Source organism: Neopsephotus bourkii, unplaced genomic scaffold (genome assembly GCF_033783945.1).
Source record: "Neopsephotus bourkii isolate Nb327-2 ecotype Australia unplaced genomic scaffold, CSIRO-AGI_Nbou_v1 NB_1481, whole genome shotgun sequence".
NCBI lineage: Eukaryota > Metazoa > Chordata > Aves > Psittaciformes > Psittacidae > Neopsephotus > Neopsephotus bourkii.
In genome coordinates this window covers 486,430-506,702 of record NW_026901957.1, presented here as the reverse complement: position 1 = coordinate 506,702, position 20,273 = coordinate 486,430, and positions in this window count along the sequence as shown.

The window sequence follows — 20,273 nt, the reverse complement described above, 5'->3', positions numbered from 1 at the left end:
TCTTTTTGTGTGCAAGATACACAAGAAACTCTCATCCTTAAAAGCATTTCCCTGCAATACAACACTGTTCATTGTGACAGGGATCAGGGAACACTGTGGAAACTGGGGATGGTTGAAGTCAGAAGAATGTAATTATGTAATGGGAAATTAGCTGCAGCAATGCTTTTCAACCTCTTTCTTTTGGGAGCCCCTAAAAGTCTGCAAGTGTGTGCAAATCACTTTTCAGAACAGAAGTTACTTGCTAGCATACTGGTGTTTGGTTTGTCTTTCACAAACCCTTTAGAAGAGTAACTGCTAAGGTACAACATTATTACAGATGTTCCTTCTTCACAATCTGGGAAATGCCAAGAGTTTTTTGTCATGACTCTTGGTGAGAACCTCAGTTACTGGGATTTTAACCACTGAAAAGATATATATTTCAACAACAGCACGCACAAACACCCTCCTGATTTGAACTGTTGCAAAGAAAAGCCATCTTGGTATCTTCTGACAGTTATTTGGATTTTTCTTGGCCAAAAGCTATACGGCTTTAGTAATACTTAATTTTATATTTCCTGTCATCATGGACTGAAACAATCTATTTCCAGCAGTCATTCTTAATTTTCAGTATTAGCTAGCATGGATTCTGTTGTTCAGTGATTATACAGCTATGAACTTGCTGAATGGTGTTCTATAATTTGACTGCACTTACTGAATAATTTATGTCTTGAATATTTATTTGTTCATTTTTAAAATATAAGGAGAACAATGTCAGATTCTATCTCCTTTTTTCCCTCTACAACTTCATCTAGTAAATGTCCTATCTACACTTCATCCCTCTACATATCTGAAAACAAAGATATAAGATATATGGCACAGATGGTAAAGTATCATTCTCAAGAAAGAATTTTGATCAATTTGCATCCCTGCTCTTTTGTATCTAGGGGAGTAGAATTCCATTATCATAATCACATATTTCAGAGGGACTTTAGACTCCAATACTATTTCCTATTCAAGCACAGGAACTATCCACATTGTAGGAATTCTTTCTTTCATAAATATCCAGTCAAGATTTATTCCTTGCACACAAATGCCCTCCTCCACTGAGCTTTGAGAAACTGTGAATCCTTCCCAGGGTGAATCATAAATAAAGATTCTTGCTACACTGAATTTCTACATAAGAGCCTCTAGCCTTCAGCCTTAGTAATCAAGCGTGGTTACTAATATATTTGGTTATTTTTGGTTAATGAGAACTTTTGAAGTTACACTTGAATGTTTGGTTTTTTCCATTCCCTGTATCTCTGTGTTCATAACATTTTCCATAAGCAGTTGTGTCAACATGGCTTAGAGAAAATGGAAGGAAACAAGCTGGAAGACTTTCAGCATTTAGTCACTTTGTGGTAAAAAGGTACCTATACAGATTATTTTAAAAATGTAAACACCTGGTGTGGATAAAAGACACATGAATAATTTCTGATGGTCCATAGTCTTCTTACATTTAAGCAGGCATTGGGCTCTGTTTGGAAATAAAATTTGGTTATTTATTTTCATTTTCAATAGAAACCGGTATTTACTATTTAGCATCTTTAGACATCTTTAGTCATCCTTAAAAGTATTTCCTTGCAACACAACACTGCTCATGGAAATTGGAGATTTGTGTGAAGGAATGAGAAGAAAGTAAACAAATTGACATCACAATTGGTAATTTTGAAATGAATGTTACAACATAAAACCATTTTTATGTTCCATAACATAGCCCTGGGTTTCAATGTGACTGCATGGACCATCCAGCTTTGTGCTGGAACCAGGCTGCCACAGAAGCTATTCCAGAATTTCTCCCAGTAGCTTGAGCCTTCCTCAGAGCTGTAGGAAGTGTTTTTCTGGTTGTGAGCATACACATAAATGTGTAGCTTGATAGTTCAAATTTATTACAGAAAGATGTGTTGTCATGTGCAGCCACTGCGGAGTCTATTTCAAGCATGATTTTAGTAGGAAGATAAAGTGCAACAGAGAACTCCAAGGTAAAAAGAGAGTGGACTAAAGTATTTATTGTGAAATACAGTGTCCTCATGTAAGCCCTGTTGTGAGAGGATGGGTTTTGTTCTGACAAGGAACTGCTAGAAGGCTTCTCTTGATTCCTGATGTAGAGGCTTCAGTGTCACGTGGGGATGATTTAGGGTATGTACTGAGTGGATATTCTCAAAGTGAATATGTACTGAGTGGATGTTCTCAAAGTGAATATGTCCTGTGTGGATATTCTCAAAGTGAGTAGTTATAAAAATAAAAAAAGAGTAGTTATAAAAAGTGAGTAGTTATAAAATCTTTCCCCACATGGAAAACGATCTCATTGGAAGAGATGGCTTGAGACAAATGAAGTTTAAATCTGAACATCTCTGGAGAAGTAGCTAACCAACAAAACAGCTGATGATCTTCATAAGTCATCTGGAGATTTAAGAAAATAAAAGGTAGGTAATTTCTTACAGGAAGAAATGATGAGAGATTGCACATTTTAGGAGATCAGTTGTGTTCATAAGGTCAGCAAGAGAGAAGGATTCCAAACTCTAGCCAGTAGAAATCCTGATCTCAGAGTGCCAAACCCAAATTTGTTAAAATGTGAAAGAAGTAGTTGTTTGATTTACATTTTTGTTGAGACACTCAATGTGCTACGTGAGTCAGGGGTTGTTTGCATGGAAAGAGAAGGCAGTGAACTGAAGCACTCACTTGGTCAGACTCCTAGAAAGCCTGGGCTGCAGACATGAAGCACTTCTATGAGCACCCAGACCACAGAGTCCTGTTAATCAGCTGGACAGCAAAAGGCACCTGGGCAACCATAGCTCAACCGCCCTGTGATGCAGAAGCCAGGGATTTAGCTGGGGAGCACAGACCAGTCATTGTACCTTTGCAATCTGAGATTGAAAATGCTTTGGGGCAGGGATTGCCTCACTGTTTCTGGTATAACAGTAGGATTCACATCTTAAGCACCACAATAAAGCAAATAAAGACAGTCATCTCCCGTAAACCTACTGAACCCTACTGAACTCTATTTCAAGGAAGGCACCAGGATTATTAGTTCCTTGATGGGTAACAAGTATAAACTCTCATTTATTTTGCTCTCTAATCTTCTTTCAAGCTTTTTTTTTTTTTTAGTTAACTAAAATAAACCTCGTTTTAATGGATAGCTTTTGAGACGGTAAATACGGAGAGTGTATAAGAGTTAACTAATTTGAATTTGAATTTGAATTAGCTACTTCTGTCCTTACCTCTGTTTTAAATGTACTTCGTCAGAGGGGAAGCTATAAATAATGTAATCGTATGTATTCTGTCTGTAGGACAGAAAATGCAAATATGTGAGTACATGCCTGAATGAGGACTGAAACTAAGCAGACTAGCCCATACTAACATTTTGGTGTGTTCTTACACATTATTAACATATTAATGTGTTAGATACCATGGAAACACCTGAGAATGGTCACATAGGAATTACAGCTTCTCCCCTGGAAAAGGTGGTGAGATCAATAGCGCAACTGAAGTGCATCTACAACAAGGCACACAGAATGGGCAGCAAACAGGAGGAGCTGGAAGCCATTGTGCAGCAGGAAAACTGTGACATAGTTGCTGTCATGGAAAGATGGTGGGATGGTTCGCACAACTGGAGTGCAGTGGATGGTTATAACGTCTTCAGAAGGGCTAGGCAAGGAATGAGAGGCAGTGGAGTAGCCCTGTATGGTAGAGAGGGTTTTGATTGTTTAGAGTTTAACGATGGTGATTGTAGGGTTGACCGTTTATGGGTAAGAACCAGAGGGAAGACCAGCAAGGCAGATACCATGGTGGGAGTCTGTTACAGATCACCCAACCAGGAGGAGAGGCAGATAAATTTTCTGTAAGCAGCAGGAAGAAGTCTCACAGTCGCTAGCCCTTGTTCTCATGGGGTGCTTGAACTTACCAGGTGTCTGCTGGAAATACAACGTAATGGAGAGGAAACAGTCTAGGGGGCTCCTGGAGACTGTGGAAGGTAACTTCCTGACAAGCTGGTGGGGACGAAGTTCTGGCTGAACAGAGAGCTTTGGATAGGAAGCAAGAAGGGAGTTCATGACCTTTGGAAGAAGGAGCAGGCAGCTCAGGAAGACTAAAAGGATGTCATGGGGTTATGTGAGGAGAAAATTACAAGGCCCAAAGAACAATTAGAACTTAACCTGGCCACAGCTGAAAACACTGGTTTTTGTAAAAATTGTTTCTGTAGATACATTACCAACAGAAGGAGGGCTGGGAAGGATCCCCATCCTTTATTGGATGCAGGCGGAAACAGTGACAAATGTTGAAGAAAAGGCTGAGGTACTTAATGTCTTCTTTGCCTCAGCCTTTAACAATAAGACCAGTTGTTCTCTGGGTACCCAGCCCTCTGAGCTGGAAAACGGGGACAGGGAGCACAATGAAGCCCCCATAATCCAAGGGAAATGGCCATCAACCTACCACACAAGTTAGACACACAAGTCTGTGGGGCTGGATGGGATCCACACAAGGGACTGAGGGAGCTGGCTGAAGTGCTCACCCAGCCACTTCCCATCATGTATCAGCAGTCCTGGCTAACCAGGGAGGTCCCAGTTGACTGGAGGTTAACAAATGTGACTCCCATTTACAAGAAGGGCTGGAAGAGGTTCTGGGGAACTACAGGCCTGTCAACTTGGCCCCGGTGCCAGGGAAGGTTATGGAGCAGATCATCTTGAGTGCCATCACACGGCACGTACAGCACAACCAGCTGATCAGGCCCAGCCAGCATGGGGTTAGGAAAGGCAGGTCCTGCTTGACCAGCCTGATTTCCTGTGACAGGGTGATCCACTTAGTGGATGAGGGAAAGGCTGTGTATATTATCTAGACTTTAGTAAAGCATTTAATAGAGCCTTTCTACCCTCCAGCAGATCAACACCCCTGCCCAGCTTGTGTCACCTGCAGACTCACTGAATCTGCACTTGACCCCCTTGTCCAGGTCACTGATACAGATATTAAACAGAACTGGAGAAATGACCTCAGTATTAAGCCCTGGTATATTTGGTATCAAATATAGCCGAATCAAAGTGGTATGTATGATAGACAAATCTAACCAAAGTTTGTCACAGATTTTCATGTTATGCATAATCCCATCTAGCTATATAATAATGAGCAAAACACATGAAAAATAATCTACAGACACTTTTATAACAGTTATTAAAAAAACAGGCACTTCTATAAGATATGAATCTTAATGGCTGCTGACTGTGAGCAATAGGGAGGTCGAATTAATTTCTAAAACCCAGGCTATTTATTTAACTGCTACATGTGGATTTAGGTGTATGGATATAAACATGTATTTTAAAATCTTTAAGTCATGTGGCCTTTTCAGGTATGGATCAAATTGTGATCAGGCAGTCACGTGCCTCAACTTCAAGAAAGGCTGCAGCAGTACATTTGACACTGAAAAAGGGCTCAAATGGTCTAATACTTGCATGAGAAAGGAGGACAGATACTGCATAGGCCTTCATGCCTTGACTTGTAACCTCATTTCCTGGCTGATCTGCTGTAAAGCTGCCATTAGTTCAGTGCCTGGATGTGCTGGAAACCATTGATGGAGTCACTGTTTTGACAGTGAAAAATGTTAGGCTGATAATGGCTGAATGTCTCCCACTGAGCACATGGCAGTCAACAGCAGGCTCTCACCTGAATTCGTCTGTATTTCTATTAGGGTACAAAGTCTTTCAATCCTATGTGCCTTGCAATTATTCCGTGTATGTATAAAATCGAGCATCTCCCAGATGACTTTTAAGGGGACTACAGAACATTATTTTTACCTAATTACAATAATGACTCATAAATCATTATCAGGACTTGCTCACTTCCTAGCAGCTCAGCTATTCAGCTGTACTAATGCAGGATAAGCTTCTCATTCCATTACTTTCTTGAGGCCCTGGGTCATGTTTGCCACAGACCCAACCGTTGCCGTGAGGCCATGGGTCCCCATCAGTCCAGGAGTGACCCTCTAAAAGGTCTAGCTTAATCTCTAGTATCATGTAAAAAAAAAGAGACAATTGGGTGGGGTTTTTTGAGGAAATGACAGATCTGCAGTTTGGTCTAATTAGTTTGCATGCTATCCCTCATTCTTCAGAATACAGCAGGGAATGAGCACTCCTGGAGCCAGTGGTCTGAAATCAGATTGTTGCAAAGGCAGTTATTTTCAAATCATAAATCCAAGAGTTAGAAATAGATGTCAGGCTGTTGCGTTCCTCTCATTAACAGTTTCCAGTTGTCAGAACATTTTTTAGCTGTTGTGTGACAAAGAGCTCTTAACTAAAAGGCAAACATGACACCTTTCTGAACTGATTCTAAACTTTCAATTTGTTTAATGGGTGGGGAATTGAAAATGACATTTTGAAAGCCAAACAAATGTCTCTATTTTCCATCCTGTAAAGGCTGGAATGCTGCTTTTTGAAGTGTACAAAATAGTAACACAGGGCGACATTTTAGCGACATGTCATTTTGATAACTGGTCATGCAGCATTAGTTTACCCTGTTTGCTTTTGGGGTACTTGATTTAGGTAGTGACACCCCAGGATGAGTGTGAACTCTGTTTCATATTCTATGACATATAAATAATCTCAAAGAAGACAAACACAAGGCCGTCTCCATTTTGTGGGGCTGGTTAGGTTGCAGATCTTTCAAAAACCAGTAAGTTATAATTTATATTAATATAGAATTACTACAGAGGCTCTTATAACGCCAGTAGTCTCTAAATTAATGTAAGGATGTAGAGGACTGGTCTGAGGAAACCCAAGTGTGTGGCTAGCATTTCCACAGCCAGCCACTCTCTTTATAGCAAATTCCTGACTGAGATACTTAAGACTGTAAAATTTCCCCCTTAAGGACTTAGATCATTCTTGTCAAAGAAGCTGGTATTAAGTGAAAAGGAGAAACATATAAGATTTTAATGTCTGACATCCTCGGTAGATTACACTGTTCCTTCATATAACTAATCACATGGATTCTTCACGGCACGTTTTGTAGCACTTTCTCCTTTTATTGCTGGTGCTCATACAACAGAAGTTTCTGGCAGCACTTCCATTTTTAAAAGGCTTCTGTGATTTCTTACCACAGTTTAAAAATAACACATGATGATCAATCCTTTTACTAAATCTGGAAAAGAAAATACATAACACTTTTAACTGCATATTATGATCGATCAAAGGCAGCAGTAAAAACACAAGAGGTCTGAATATGTCTTTATCCCTCTTTTCTGTTAGTAGTGTTCAGATTTGTTTCCCAAAGTGTAAGCAAACAACACCCAGAATTTTGCAAATACATGTCTGTGATCACAGCACACAGGTTCAAACCGTGCAGAAATAATGTGTCCACTTACAAAAGATAAGGCTCAGGCCTTTGGTCTGCCTGCTTTCTGTCTCCAGACTTACACTTCTGCCTTTCTGTCTCGGCATTTTGTCACCTCAAAGTGGCCTTTATCTATACTGTGTCTTCTCCAGCTTTTCTTTCTCCCCTAGGTACTGATCTGGCCCTAAGTGGCTTAGGGCACTGAAGACCCCAAGGTAACTTCTTGTCTAAGGACAGAATAAGATGGACTACAGAACACAGCAGAGGAATGCTGTCCTTAACTCAGCATTAGCCTCTGTTTTCTAGGACTATCCTATCTTCTCTGTGATCAGTGCACGTCATCCTTGTGAGTGCATGATGCCCTTGCTACAGCCTTGCACATCTTGAACCAAATTTTCCAGTGTTTGGGACCACAAGCCTGCAAAAAGCTGAAGTGTAACTTGGATGTACTCAAACCTCCTTCCAGACTTTTGGTTTTTTTTCATTGTATGTATTTAAACAAGTCAAGTCCAGGTTGGACAGGGCTTTGAGCAACCTGATCTAGTGGAAGGTGTCCCTGCCCATGGCAGGAAGCGTTGGTACTATATGATCTTTAAGGTCCCTTCCAACCCAAAGCATTCTATGATTCTATGAAATACAAATGCATCAAGGTTTACTTAAGTCAACTAAAGGATTAATGAGTCTGGATCACAAGCGTACATCAGGTAAGTTTAAGTCCAGAAAAGCAGCTCTGTTCCCCTTGGCTCACAGCTCCCAGGAGCATTCTATGCAGGAGTGTATCTGAAGTCCTTCTCCATGCTTTCAGCAAAGCAGGTTCAACCTAATAAGAATGATGAGTTTCCTGAAAGAAGAAACAGTCTGTTGCAGTGAAACTCTAGCTAACTGGAGAGCTTTCAAGTCATGTTAAAGAAATACAAATACAGCCTGCTCTGTAATCCTTCAGAACCTGATGATCTAAGTCATATAACTGATTCATAGGAAATCTTGAAGATTTTTCAGGGTTGCATTAAACTCTGCACATACTTATGTAATAAGTGCTTCCTAAGTAACTATGACACAATGACTTTCATGGCCAGTCAAGTAACCTATCTGACATTCCCCAAACAATGGGACATCAGGAAGTGTTCTGGCACAGATACTACCATAAGCACCAGCTAATTTAGTTTGTTCCAACAGCATAAGGCAGTGATAAAACTTTTTGTAAGCTGTCTTTAGTATTTTGCAAAATACATCTGGGCCAAATGTATGATTCTGAGTTTTGTATTCTCTGTTTTGAGTCCAGGAAAGTATGTTTGACCCTGAACAATCACATTAATATAAAAAACACTTCTATTTACATTAAACACTGATGCTTTCTCCTCTGTTAATATCCATGTGTGACTTTATGCTTTTAAAGGAAAATTAACATTCCTCTGCCTTTAAGTGCCAAAGGAATATGTTTTCATATTCATTCCAATGCAAATTTTATGCCAAAGTTTGGAATGAAGACAAGTATTCCCTAATCTGTCCCTCTGTCCCTTACAGTATCTGGTATACTACAGAGGAGCAGGGCTGAAGCCAGTATGGACTAACAGTAAAGTTAAGACAAGGCACCACATGCTTACGCTGCAGCAACTAGCTATAAGAATGATCTGATCGTATATAAATTGTAGATTCCTTTCCCTGGACATAAGGCTTTGTTGTGCATCAAACTGCATCAAAAAGAAAGTGTTTTCAACTGTTTTCTTAGGAAAAGACAACAACACACACACACACACACACACAAAAAACAACAAACCAAAACCAAAAAAAAAAAAAACCAAACCAAACAAACAAAACCCCAAAACACCAAAAAAACAAAACCCAAAAATACTTTTTCCAATTGCTTTGTTTTTTCTGGACTTGAAGATTATTCCCCCAGTTTTCTGTTGGGGTAATTGGCACCATGAAAAACAAGTTGAGAAGAGATACATTAAGCCTGAAATTTTCCCTGCTGTGCCAAAAAGCCATAAGTGTTTTGGCAGAAAATAAATGACTTCAATTAGGCTCCAAATCTCTTTCCGATAAAGCCATTTCATGGTTTAATAAAAACACTATGTTTCTGTGACAGGAACAGCTATGAAGCTCCCTTATCTAAGCAGTACATCACAGGTTACCTGACAAAAGTACCTATTTGCGAATACAGTGTTACCACTGCAATCCTTTCCTGCCCTGGGAGTCTCTTGACCTCTCATTTAGAAAGATGATCTCTCCTCACGATCATTCCTTAGTCCCAGACTGTCAATTGCATAGCAGTAAAGACATGTAGGGATATGTAGCCCTTAAGTAGTAAAGGGATATGTAGCCCTTAAGATATGAAATATTGGCATTTAGAAATAATACAGTAGTTTTTTTTAATTACTGTCATCATCTACTCCAGAGCAGAACTAAAAATTATTCTAACTGATCTAATTATTCTATCCCAATCTAATTGTCTGCAAAATGACCAATACCTTTTATTTTTTATTTTCAGACATGGTCAGCCATCACTGCCTTTTGTCTAGCAGTTTCCTTAATTGACTACCTCTGTATGAAGCTATAAAAAAAGAGAACAAATAATAATTTGAATCTACGCATAGGATGATTTTAGTTTGTTGTTTGGGTTTTTTTCCCCTCTTATTATAAGTGTTAGAGGGCATATTTTCATGGGCTTTCTGAATAGGCATTAAAAAAAATTAGTTTTACATGATAAAAAAGTGAAATAATAAGAAAAATTACTGCTGTAGCATCAATAATCTTCAATTTCCTTCCAGAGAAGTATAATACCAGAAACACGCTTTGAACTAGATTTTTCTAAGTAGGTAGTCTTGAGTGATTAATGTGAGTAAAACATACATTATCAACCTCCTCTACCATTTCTTACATACTGTGAAGAAAGTATCACATGTAGACACAACTGCATTCTTGCATGTTTTTTAAAGCATGTTTTGCATTCATTTTACAGTTCTTGGGGAGAGACAGCACCCAGCTGATGAGTGTCTGTACAGATCATATAGCTCTTAGTAGGCTTTAAAACTGTCTTAATTATGAGTAGACCCAGAGCATGCATACCTTCAATCCTATTTAATCCTTGTTGAAATCAGTTCAGCTTGTCTAAACACAAGGTGCTTCCTTTACACGTTGCTTATAAGATAATGATTGCTCTAAGGGACTTTATAATGCATATTCCCTTTCAGGTCTTTGAATTTTGATCTCCAAAATGGCTTTAGTGGTACTATTCTTGTGTTACAGCTTGTTAAAATATGTGAATGCATTGTAATTGAAAGAATATTGAAATTTTGCATGGCTATTCCGCATTTACTAAATGTACAACTTCAGTGCTAAGTACCTGCAGCTGTATCCATATGATCATGTTTCATCTTCTCAGTCTTTCTCAGCTGCTAATCCCCTGCCAAGTTTCACTGCTGGCAGTTTTGTATAATATAGACTTGCAATCAGTATGCAGTTGGCAACAATTACAGAAATGAGTTAAAGGATCCCAGTCCATTGCTTATTTTTAAAGTGTCTGGACAATTTTCTTTCTCAAGTTAGTAGCACAAATCATCCCTTTTGTGTCTTGCGCTAGGCTTCTTTCAATTGCTGTTTCACAATGTCAGTTTCACAATGTTGAGGCAACAGACAAACTAGTCTGCCTTGGCGACAGACGTTGCTATCCGTTCACATTTCCTTTTAAATATTGCTGGAAAATTAGGGAGGAGGAGGGTTGCTGACAAAAAATATTTTAATGTCATTGCCATTGTGTTAGACATGAGACTAATGCTTATCTTTGCCTATAATTGCAAGAATTCAATATGAGGTGCAATCAATGAACCTTGATGTGACTTCAGATGTCTCAAGGTTTTTCTTAGCAAGGACATGAGAGCACTTGGGTTTTGTCACCTCACAGGGGGCAGATGGAAGAACTGAGCTGATGGCCATGGGCTTAGGTGACTGGGATCATAACCCTAAGTCGAAACCCCAAAGAGGAGGTACTGCTGGAAAACACATTATCTGGCTGTTGTAACTGGCCTGACAAGGCCTTTGTCTCATGGCTTCCCAAAGTAAAAGAAAGCATGTTTTGCTGCCAGTGCCAGTGTCACAGTCTTGTAGTGGGGCATAGTTGTAGCTATCAGTATGTTTATAACAAGGACCTCTCCGTCCCTTGCAGTGAGCTGTGCTGGCCATTAGCATCCTGCTGCTGCCACAGGCAAAGGGCTTCCTGCCACTCCAAAGCAAGGACATACGGTGATTTCTTTGTCTGCAGAGATTAAACTGATCATTTTCTCATTCTTTTCATTTACACAGGGAAACATTAGAAGTCACAAATATGAACAGTGCTGTGATGACAGTCATCTCTACTGCCTTCTTCGAGGTCTTTGATGTTTCAGTCCCAGATAAATTATTTCTTTTGTCTGTTGTGTCTTTAAGTCAGTAAAACTTTGATCTACATTTAAATGCGTGTAGTCATGGCCTTTATTTACATAGTTCAGATGTTAGGGAAGAAATGATGCTTCTGATCTTGAAGGCTGTGCCACTGGACTGTTAAAACTCTGAGCATATGGTCCTTATATGTCTGGCTCACAAAATGCAAGCAGACTCTCTGTTTCTTACCTCTGCTGGTTATTGTGGTTGGGTAGAATGAGTTTTAGAAGTGGTTTGGATAGAAATAAGGGTGATGTCTCAGTGTCCCACTGCTCTGTGCAGCACAGGCTGGGCTGTGTCCAGACCTTGCCAGACTCTGTTGGTTTATTTCTCTTCAGAGGGAAGGGACCTGGCTACTTAACATGCTCCATGTTAGCACACCCTGCTCAGAGTTGCTTTCAAACCCTGCCTACCAGAATGTCCCTAGTGTGGCAGCCACAGCCAGACATGGCAAACAGAACTGGGTACCAGTGTGTGTGGGGACAGTCCCTCCCTGGAAAGCACGTCAAGGGTGGGTAAGTCTACACAGAGCTCCAGAAAAACTGCACATTCCCCAGGCATCCTCCCACCAGCTTCTCTGACTGGACTGCATTGGGTCTCAGTCATGCCAGGATCTTCCACAGCTGTGGTCCTTTGCACACAGGGCATCAATGAGGTTTGAGAATTAGGATGAGAAATACTTGTAAGGCCCATCTGACAGAAGATGACTTTGTCAGGATGGGGACAGCAGCACATATTTACCTGCACATAACAATACAAGGAGATGTTTACAGGTAGCGGACCGAATTGCCATGCTAGAGCAGGGTGTGGCTGTACATCAGCTCTGAGACAGAATGTGGTTTTCAAGTCATGGTTCCTTTTTTCTGCCTCTCCTGCTAGAAGCTGCGATCTCTCTGTTGTGCCAGTAGCTGTTGCTGTGGCTGCTCTTAAACTGAATATGGTTATGATCTGAATCAGAAAACAGCAAACAAACCAGAAGGGAGGCCTTTAGAAAAGGTTCTAATTCACCAGGGGGAAAGCATACCTTGGGATGGCTGACTAGGTCAATTGCTGACAATTTCATTTGCCACTCCCCAGTTGCAGAGATGGATATGAACAAGCTGAATATGAACCAGCATGGTTTACAGCAGAATTTGAAAGCAAATGACACATTATCATTTGCAGTATTTCAGCAGCTCATCTGTCCATGCACACAGGGCAGTGTCCTGAGACGCCAGCCTCAGCCATTCTGCGTATGCTCAGGAGTCAGTGCTCTTGGCAGAATTTGTTGACGTTTTAAGCAGGGTCATTGCACAACTTTAACTTAGACAAACCATATAAGAAACAGAATAAACACAACGGTGGGGACAGAAACTTTCGGGATGCTGAGACCAAGCTGCTGGGCTTAGAAGTTTGGTAATGCCTAGAACAGATCTGCTCCCAACAAATTAGTCATGTGTAACGGGAATCCAGTTTGGATGCAGAGATAACCCAGATCAGAGTGTAGGATTTGACTGTGACACAGCTTGTGATTCAGAAGGCTATAAAAGGAGAATATATGCATTCTGCAGTGCCAGTATTTGGAGGTTTACGCTCTCAAAATTTTCTGGGGTTTATGTGGTGAAAAAAATCGCTGTGTATAAATAAAACAACCTAAACTAAGACAGACTAATAAGAAACATAAGTTTATTCAGTTCAAAATGAAGCAACAAAAGAGCTTTCTTCATACACAAATGCTTTAGGAAAAGCTAGAAATCCATGGCCTATTCCTGTAAATTCTTATTTGCAGAAAGTTCTTCCACATGTATGTCTTAATTTCCTGTACTGCATTCTTCTTTAAATACACATTGCCAGAAAGCCCGTACATCTTCTTCCCTTCTGAAAGTATTGTAAAGTATCTTTCAGAATATCCAACAAAAATAAGATTGTTGAACGTGAAATTTCACTTAATTTATTGCATATCCATTTTTCTTGATGAATCAAGTGACGTCAGATGCATGAGCTGACAATTTGTCAGCTGTTCTTCATTTGATGATGCTGTGAGCAGTTACATAAAAGGATGACATATGGCTTTGCAGCAACAAAAATCAGCAGGACCCTTGACTTGACATCTTATAATATGTCTAATACATAACTGTTGCTATGTGAATTATTTTGTATTTCAGTGGGAAAAAAAAAATAGGGCTTTGGGTATGTCTTCTTAGCATCTTGCTACTTTTCTGTAACTGATCATTTCTAGAGTTGCGAAATAGCCACAACGAACCTATGCCTATCAAGAACTCCAGTGTCCTCATGTTGATACTGTCTGCTTCTGATTTTGTCTTGATTTGTGCATATTTCTTCTAGTAAGATACTGTCCTGTGAAAGAGCTTAGCAGGAGACACTGAATAAATACCATTAACTTTCACTCTAAACAAAGTAACTTTGATAGCTTCGATAAATGTCCATACTAATTTTCTTTACTGTTGCTCCAGAAACATCCAGTTCATCATCAGCTACTCTGGGAGAACTCAGCAATATAAAAAGGTTGTTCATGGTTGTACAGTGATATACAGAAATGGTTGAAACCAAATATATTTTAGGTGTCCCCAAATAAAATTCCTTGAACATAATTTGTTCAAAACCCAATACTTCTACCCAAAGGTTACCACTGAAGTCAGAGTAAAAACTCCCAATGATACAAAGGAAGCCAGAATTTCACTTGTCCCTAAGAGTCTTCCAGAATCTTCTAAGTGTGACTAGTAGCAGCAATCCACCAGCAGAAGGGTTTCTTCGTTTAAAAATCTGGCTTTCTTTTGAATTCAAAATTAACAGTCCAAGGGAAAAGTCTGAGGAGAAAAACAAATTAGCTGAAATCAACATAAATATTTTGTTCTGATAAGACATTTCATTTCAGGTTTGACTGCTATATGATAAATCTATGTACTATAATATGAGATAGAAACTTAAAATGCACAGAAAAAATAAAGCAATTAGAAAACAGCAGACAGGATGTTTATACCTTATCAGAATCCTTACCTTCTTTACCCAAACAACTATATGACAAACACTGCTAGAGATGTTATTACATTTCTAGGTAGAAAATGGTTCCCGTAACTGTTTCTGCCTGGCTCTAATTAATAGCAACGCACACTATACTTGTGAAAATGGTTGCTTCAGATTAGCTATGCCCTACACAGAAGATAACACAGATGTTTATACTTCTTTTGTTTTGTCTTTTTTCCTTGTGACAAAAAGGAAAGACAAAATGTCTTCCCATTTCTGATAAGGCATTGATAATGAGTCTGTGGTACCTTTCCCATACTTGGATTTTTCTTGCTAGTTAGTAGTCTTTAGGAGCACTGGGCAAAAAGGAATGACAAAGGTTACAGATCACAATACAGATCACAAAAAATTGCTGATCTACATAATTTTTAATTTTTTGTTGCAAAGGAAAAGACAAATCCAAACAGGAGCTAAGTATCATTTCTAACAGGATCTCACCTTCTTATTCACATGTAGAACTGCGTTAATGACTGCAACCTACTAACAAAAAGCTTCAGCACCTCCTTATACACAAGATTTAATTTATATGAAAAACTGATTAATTCTCTCCTTGACATAACAGACAGCATACCATAGCAAATCAAGTGTGTTCATTTTTTGAGATGAAGAATTTCACTAACTTGGCAATTCTACAAGAGTTTATCCATTCTCACGCTTTCTTCTTTTCTCAAGATACTACAGGCCAATCCAAATGTAAGATCCATTGCATTAACACCAAGTTTGAAACTGCAAGACTGTAGAAATGTTGTTTGGAAGGACTCTCTTGAGATTATCTAGTCCAACCTCCTGCTCAAAGCAAGACTATTGCCAGCATTAAAATCAGGTCAGTTGTGGTGGTGTCTAATTGAGCCTTGGAAACCTCCAAGGATGGAGATGTCACTACTCCCCTCAGGTTCCAGTGACAGAGTGTTTAACAGAAAAAAAAAAATGTCCACCAGCAGTCCACAACTTGACATCTCAATGTCAGAACAGCCTTACTGAAAGAACAACCTGAACTTATGTCAGCATCCTGAAGGCTGGAAGGAAAATAGGATATTGCGTTCACTCATTTTTATTGCTTCTTGCTCCTTCTTAAATTAGTTGTGTGCTTACACTTTGGCTGGTTTATGTTCCGCTATAGTACTGTATTTTGGCTATTAGATGGTTATTTATAATCTCAACATAACTTCAGAGCTAATTTTCTGTGGTCTGACTTTGGTGGAAGAAGAAAGGCTCTAGACATTTTACGGGTGATTCCAATATTTTTTTGCATGGCAAAAAGTAAATTCTAAGAGAGGGACATTCTGTTAGGAGCTAACATTATATAAAACACACTTTAAAGTACAGCAAATAAGACCTATTATTTTGTTGCGTTTTTTTTAAAGTTGATTATGACTACCATGAAATCACTGGCACACCATTATAAGGTTAGCAGAAATGTGATCCTCAAAGCACATTCAAGGCAGGAAACTTGGAAACCCCATGTGGCTTTGTGGCTGAAACACTGAATTGGGTAGACACAGGTTTTTATTCCCAGCTTTCTACTTGCCCACATTAGGCAAATCATTTCATCTGCTCCCCATCTGAAAAACAGAGTAAATGGCAGTGACCTACTTTATAAACTGCTTTGAGATCTGTTGAATTAAAAAAAAAAAAAAAGAAAAGAAAGAAAAAAGAGAGCCTTTGCTGATACTAAATAACAGGCCTTATCTCTGGAAATTACTTAGAGGGGCTCCGAGTCTGCATACAAGAGGATTGTTCTGATTTAAATATGTTCCTTTAGAAAGTGATTGAGTTAAATCATTGCAATTTCTGTGGTATAGACAAGACCAAAGAAAAAATCTGAAGCAGTAAGTACAGGGGGAAGGGATCGTATTAATAGGTCAAGCAGTGCAGAGCAATATTCTCTGAAGCAAGCACTTCAGTCACAACCAGTTCTCACCAGCTTTCACATCCTCCTGCTTTAACTTTGGATCACACTATACAAAAAAGATCCAGCCCTTTTAACTGAAGCTCAACTACACGTTGCTTTGTGCTGCCATATAAACCATTCTTGTAACTTTCTGTAGATCATGAAGCCACAGAGCATAATTAAAAAGAGCTAAGGAACAACCTGTGCTAGACATGGACTTCCTAGTATATTTTGAAGCAGAGATGATTCATTTTGGCAGTAGTACAAAGCCTGAGGTAAGAGGGCAGGGGGAGAGGGGGAGCAGGCTGTAGGATGCTTAGCCTGAAGGATAGATGGTGTTGTCACTGTCATCCTTCCTCATAGTTTTGTCTGGAACAGCTTAAGAGCCTTTTCAGCAGAGCATGCTGAATCAACTCATTCTTGGTCAGCTCAGTTTGCTTTTTGCTGAGTCCAGTGCAGGCAAAGAGGAGGATGTGACCACTGCAGCCTCTTTATTCTGCAGACTTCCTAGCCCATTTATCATGGTTTCTGCTACCTGGATCGAGTGAAAATTGATCTATCCATTGTTCACTGCGACCTGTGATAGGAGTTGTAATTTTTATGCATGTTCTTAACGTGAAAAAACCATTGTAATTTACTACAATGCTTCTACAAGCCCCCTTATCTGACACGTTATCAAAAAATTATTAGATCTTAAAAACATTAATGTGGGCTTTTTTGGCTGTAGCAAGAAGAGGGAATAAGTGACACAGAATGCAATGGCCTAGATTAATTAATTCAACCCTGGATGACATTCTGTTAGTTTGTGGGAGAAATGCATGTGTTTGCAGCGGACCTTAGATGAGTCTGTAAGGATTCTGGTAAGAGTATTTTGATGCTTGTATCCAAGAGAAACAGTGTCTAGCCAACCTACTATTTTAACTGAAATCAATGGTATTTAAGACTAAGAAGCACTGTACCGAGCATTAGATCTCTTTCTTCGAAACTTTGTTGCTAAGGCAAAGAGCAAGCCCAAGCCATGACATGGAATCCCCCTAAATCCTTTATCTTTCCACCAGAAGACATGCCTGGGCCTAGTAACCAGAGCAGATGGTTCTTACGTTCAGGTTAGACCATGAATTTTCTGTGTGGTGGCAAGTTGTTTCACTTGTCTGCGCTTTAGGAATTGCTGTATACAAATAAAGTCTGGATATTCAGAATTACAGTGTTAAAGGTGTGGGGCAATCTTAACACTTTACCTGGCAATGATTGCTTTTGCAGTATTAATACGGTATGCCACACACCTTTCATTCATTAAACATATAGGAGGATGACACACAGTATTTTCACATATCTTTCCCTTATTTAGATAAAAAAAACCTTTAATTTTTTTAAGAGGCTCTTTTAAACATCTCACAGGGACAAGATCCAGAACTTTAAAGTTGGAGTCTGGGCAAGAAAGGACTTTAGGCAGATGTTGCCTTGACTGGGCTCAGGGACCTTAGCATGAATGATAATAGCATCCTTCCCTGTCACTGGAGTTGAACCATCTGGACCATGACTGTTGCCCTACAAAAGCTAAGCTGAGATTGCAATGGAGAAGTGGACAGATTTTGCTTTTTTGCTGTGATTTTGGAGTCTCCATGTACCATCTCCTAGACCAATGAATGCCAAAATACTTAGAAAATCATACGGTAAGCTTGGGCTTATTAGCAAGATTTTCATTCATACTTTCCCATCTTCTGCAGCAACTCTAGAATGCAAGATATCATTGGAATTCAGACCTATGACCTTCTGAATATTCACAATGAACCCGCTTTGAAAGCATTATACACTTCAGTCTCAGGACAGCTTTTGTTGTCTTTGGTGTGGTACAATTACTAAAATAAGATGGTTGGAATGCTTTTCCATGTACCAACACAGTCTACCAACATCCTCACACAGCTCATGTATCTGACATTAAATCTAGTTTTAGTTATGGTTTCAAACAAATTAATTGACAGACTTATAAAGCTGGTCTAAGTCTCAGAAATACATCTTTATTATTCCAAATAATAGTTATTTATCCCATGCTTTGTTGAGGGCAGGGGAAATAGAAACATTTCTACAACTTCGGCTTTCAAGACATCATAAAAATGCACTTCAATTTAGCTTCTCTACTTTTAGTACTTAAAAAAAAAGAAAAAAGAGGTAAAGAGGAAGGTGTCAGTTTATATTACATATATCTCTAATATGCTGTCATTAGTAAGAGTTTTAGAATGAAAAATAAGAACTAAATATAATTTCAAGGAGAAAAAAATACAGAGAATTTTGCATTTGTTGAATGATTAACACACATGTTCAGATGAGTTAGAGAAATGGTTCTATTTTAGACATAATTTGCTTTATACCACTCACATTAGGGGAAGTTCTGGGTTTAAAATACAGGATTTCTGTCTCTCTGCTGGCATTTCCAATTAGCCATATTCTTCTTTCACAATTTTCTCAAGTGATACTTTTCTAATACTCTTCAGCTTCCTTCAAATACTGGATAAATTAGAATGGTGTGCAAATGTGCTGTGATGTTCTCTGATACCCAGACTCATATACTAGTGTATATATTACCCCAAATCCTTCAAAATCTGAAAGAGAAGCTTCTTGTGGACAAATATAATGTTCCATAGAAGTATGTATCTGACCATTGTGTTAAGATTGAAAACTCCCCTAAACAAAGTTGAGTTTTAGAAACCTGAAGGAATTTTTGGAAATGTGGAAAGGAATCAGGACTCTATTAGTCAGGGAGATATGAGAGCTATGTACTGATTAGTGATGCAGTGAGTGGCAATCTACTGTATTAAAATTTAACTGGCAGAATAAGAGAATAAAGGATTAACTCAAACTATGAGGCTGTTTTAACGTATGAAAAGTACCTTTTCTTAGGGTTTAATGAGTTTAAAGTCTGACTGTAGCTTAACTAACATGGAGAGCTGGAGAGCTGGAGAGCTGGGCTTTCCTTACACTAAAGATGTTGCTGCAATTATGTGCATTTCCTCACACTTAAAATAAATGTTGCTGTAATTATGTGTAAGAGCTTTCGCTGAACTAAACTCAAATAAATCTAGGTTCTCTGTGAAAAAGAAAAAATACATATTGTCACAATTCATAGTAAATATGGGGACTTAGACTACACAAAGGAATATGGGAATAACTCAGAAAGGTTGGGGTTTAGGAAATTAAAAATAAGACGAGGTGTTATTTTCTTTATTTAGCTTCTTCCCCCTTCACTTTACCATTACATTTTGTATCTCTCCATACTTAAAATATACATAAGTATGATGCAGACGGTGAAAGAAGTTATTAGAAAGGGGCCTGCAGTAGTTCTTACTGTAGGCTGAAAGGTATGCTACCACCCTTAAAAGTTTTGTTTGTTCTGGTAAGGATTGTTTGTTCTGGTTAAACAGAGCAAACAGTTACAATCTCAAGACTTCTGTGTCTGAGATTTATTTACATATCTGACTAATATGTAAATGTGTTAATACACGTTCTTATCTTGCACAGAAATTAAAAAAAAATTGTTCTTTTCAACATAATGCAGACAGTTCATGCAGCTTTATGATTAAGATGCTAGGGACTATATAATTAAGTTAAT